Genomic DNA, 4,237 nt, shown 5'->3' with positions numbered 1-4,237 from the left:
TTTTTTTTTTTTTTTTTTTAAATATTAAATATATATATGAAAATGATAATTATATTAATTGCTAATTTTTTTGAGTAAATAAATAAATAAAGCTAAATGGGTAATTAAAACAAAAAAGACATAATTAAGAAATATTAGTTTATTTAAATAATATATGTAATATATATATATATATATATACATTATTATTATTATTATTATTTTTTATTTTTTTATTTTTTAACAATCAAAATAAACTTATCTGATAAAAATTATATTTATGTTGTTTATTCTTATATCTTTTAAATAAACTTAATGACAATAATAAAATATATTTAATTTAGATTGATAAAATTATTTATGCTCTAAAAATTTGTGTTAAACTTTTAAATTCGGACAAAATTACGTGTCTACACATATGATGGTGTCAGACCCGGCATATACCCGATGCCCGTCATCTAGTATATTCGACAGAGTTTCTATTTTCAGTTATTCTTGAATGCTAAGTGAATTTCAAAGGTGTAATGTAAAGATGTATTTTTTGAGTAAAGAAAAGGAACATGTCGATGTTAGTAAAAGCTTAGTTGTATGATCAGCTAGTCTTTATATCAAATCAATGAAAGCATGATACATGTTGAAATTTCACATCAATCACTTAACCATAATTAACTAATATATATTTCTCACTTCATTAAATTATTTAATCATAATTAGATGATACTGATTTTTGTTAAATACCTAAAGCGAATAAGTTTCCTCACCATGATGCTTTTGATGCCTTTAATGATTATTGCACCAAATATTTGCCAAACAAATATAATATTCATATATATAGCAAACACATTTGCTTGATTTTTTTTACTAAGCTTTGCACAAGCAGAGTTTTAAAAAAATGTAAAGGACCAAGGTCCTTAATCGAAAATCTGTCTCCCAACAGCTTAATTGTTTCCTGGACATGGGAGTTGTTAGAACATGTAATAACAATGTTCAACATAGATCATAATAATAATGAGAGAATCATGAGACCACTTGATAAATAAAGAATCATCAGATTTAGAACGAGCAAAGCCATAGGATAAAAGAAACTCCTTGATTTCAGTATATCATACTCGTGGTGCTTGGCGAAGTCCATAGATAGATTTGTGTAGTTTACACACATGATTTTTGGAAACCGGGAATCCACAAAGCCAGGTGATTGTTTCATGAAAACAATATCATGAAGAGTGCTTTGTAAAAAGGCATTGTTTACATCAAGTTGACGCAATGGCCATTTAAGAGACACGACTAGGGACAAGATGAGGCGAATGGTTGTGGTTTTAATAACTGGACTAAAGGTGGAATGAAAGTCAATTCCAGGACGTTGATGAAATCCTTTTGCCACTAATCTGGCTTTATAACGCTCTATGGATCCGTCAGGTTTGTGTTTGACACGAAACACCCATTTACACCCAACTACATTTTGAGAGGGAGTAGATGGAACCAATGACCAAGTTTTACTTTTAAGTAAGGCCATGTGTTCTTCTGCCATTGCAGCCTGCCATTCAGGATATTTGAATGCTTGACTAAAGGTATTTGGGGTAAGCGAAAGGTGTTTCGCTGTTGAGGTTACAAGGTAATCAAAAACCACTTTGGGTTTGTAAAATATTATTTTGAGACCTGGTTACCATTCAATTTGATAGTGTGGCTTGACTTGGCTGTGGAGATGTATATGGACTACCAAATGTTATAGCTAGGCTCAACTATTTCCTATATCCGATATATATATCTATATATATATATATATATATATATATAGAGAGAGAGAGAGAGAGAGAGAGAGGAGATAACTATGTATAACTAAAATATACTAACATAATAGAACTCTACATCCTTATCCTTATCAAGTTTATCATTAGAACCAAATGTTATAGCTAGGCTCAACTATTTCCTATATCCGATATATATATATATATGTATGTATGTATATCAATTATAGAAAAAATAGTGTATATATATCAATTATTATAGAATAAGTTACAATACTAACATAATTTTGATTGAAGAGTAGTAAAGATTCCAAACCCGTGACATATATATATATTCAAATTCAATGTTGTCATATGCAGATAACATGATAGGATGTAGTTAAGGCGCTTATTGGCCTCTTTAGTCTTCCCCTAAAAAATGTTAATATTAGGCGTTTCAGAATGTTACCATTCGTCAAACTAGGTGGCGAACACACCTTCGATAAAACTTTAATATATTTGTATGTTGAAAAAAAGAATTTCTTAAAACTTAGTCTTCATTTTCCTATTCATATATTTGTATCAATAAAGTTTTTATCATACTGATCTTTTGAGTTATTTTTTCATTTTGTCCATCTGTTTTGATTTGATATTTGTAGGGTTTTATTTGCCTTGGTATTTTTTTTTCAAACCACATATAGATTTTTCTTTGAGGAAAAAGAAAATAGAATATTTGCATATTTGACTAGTCCTTGTCTTGAAAGAAAATGTTTAAAAACTTTATAAATATAGGTTTGTCTTTCCTTCTTCACAATGTAGTTCGGTTTTGAGAGTTGCGGTTATGGGGGAGAATTTATGAACCTCCTTATATTCTGAGTGGATAAGTTGAGTTATTTCTCTTTATATTTTGTATACTCATATTTATATAGGGATTATTTTTCATCTCCTTTGTGGATGGATGTAGGTCGATTGATCGAATCTCTTTTGGTATAATATCTTGTCTGTCTTCTTACCATGATCTTTCGAAATTTATTTTGCTAGCTTACGCTTTACACATACTTATTTCGATCCTAATAATATTTTTACGGGAGTCATATCTCAACCCAATTGGTAACTCATATAGAAGAAATAAGTCCAAGACTGCTTAAAATCAATTAGAAATAAACATCAAACTGTCCCAGATCAAATAGTTAGTTGTGTTGGAAGACAAACTGTGACAATAGGCTGACATTGTTTTTGCAAAGACACAACTTATCAAACACTTATCTCTGGACTGACAATTTGGGTCCATCAAATCGTTTTTCTACATCCGTTGTTTCGATTACTTCTGAGTTCTGAGTTTTTCTGGGGAATGTCAAAACATGAAGCCCACTTAATATTTTAATGGGCCTACTCATTCTAGTAGGCCTAATATTGTTGACATTCGATTCACTTTTGCTTATTATTTTATTTTAACTTGTGAATATGTTAAATTGATAATCAAAATTTTACTTTACCAGTAGAAAAAAATGTTCATATAATTATTATATGTACATGGTCTTCGAAAAATAGAAATAGTAACAAAAACAGAAGTGCACTACCTACCAAATTGAGATTTGTATATTTTCTTCCCCTAATGGTATTGGCTTTTCCACTTTATTGATGAGTGTATTTTCATTGTGACAAAATTGCTTGTCAAGCAAGTGAACAAAAAGAACATAAAATCTTTAAAATTATCATGTGAATATTGAGATAATTTATTACAAAGAGAAGGCATTTTACTGTTAGAGAGATGATTAGAATATAGACTCAATGAACCACCCATATATAGACATGACAAAACAAACATGGAGAAAATTAAGACAAAAATGAATCATAAAAAGCATCACTTATTGAAAATAAGACAAACTACTTGTTAAGACAAGTAAAAATTACCTTGATACTAAAAAGATAAAAATGCAACAGTATCGTTATATATAAGTAATTGGATCATTTTTCAATCCGCGAGTATTATCGTTGCGCAAAAGTCATAGCTAGTCTTCTCTGTATCTTTCAATTTTATCGAATGTCCCCTAAGGGACTTCTAAATAAGTAATTATAGCATATGCTAACATGTTTCGTTTCAATAGATCGACTACTTTAATTAGCAGGAGAACTTTTGTTTTTAATACCTATTTTTACAGAGTCCGAAGCTTAAAGGGTATAAAATGTTAACAAAAATCCAAAACGTTATATGAATTTTTATTTTAACCAAAAGGACAAAATCGCTAAAAGAGCAGCGATGTTACTTACCGAAACATAAAATTTTTATTAACATTTTATACTCTTTAAACTCCAAATTCTATTTTTACATTCAACAAGTATGTACGTTCTGACGTGAATCATTTACCTTGTTAATCTTAAATGATTGCATATTCTCTGTTACCAAATAAAACAAGGTTAAGAGAATAATATTACATGATGGTTGATTAGACTACTGAGGACCGCTAGGACAAATGTTAAATTATTAAATTAGTAGTTTCATTTTATATAACACTGTTTGACTTGTTATGGAG

The 4,237-nt window shown here is 29.2% G+C and overlaps 1 non-coding gene across 1 annotated transcript; it reads right to left on the bottom strand.

Moving 5' to 3' along the window:
• Positions 1-3,660: 3,660 nt before the first annotated feature.
• On the bottom strand, positions 3,661-3,763 carry LOC114076218. The gene has a single exon (XR_003577091.1). It is a non-coding gene; the product is annotated as a U6 spliceosomal RNA (small nuclear RNA).
• Positions 3,764-4,237: the final 474 nt, after the last annotated feature.

The sequence above is a fragment of the Solanum pennellii genome, chromosome 2, assembly GCF_001406875.1.
Source record: "Solanum pennellii chromosome 2, SPENNV200".
NCBI classification, from domain to species: domain Eukaryota; kingdom Viridiplantae; phylum Streptophyta; class Magnoliopsida; order Solanales; family Solanaceae; genus Solanum; species Solanum pennellii.
Note: the sequence above shows the minus strand (reverse complement) of the source record. Positions and strands in the feature narration are given on the sequence as shown.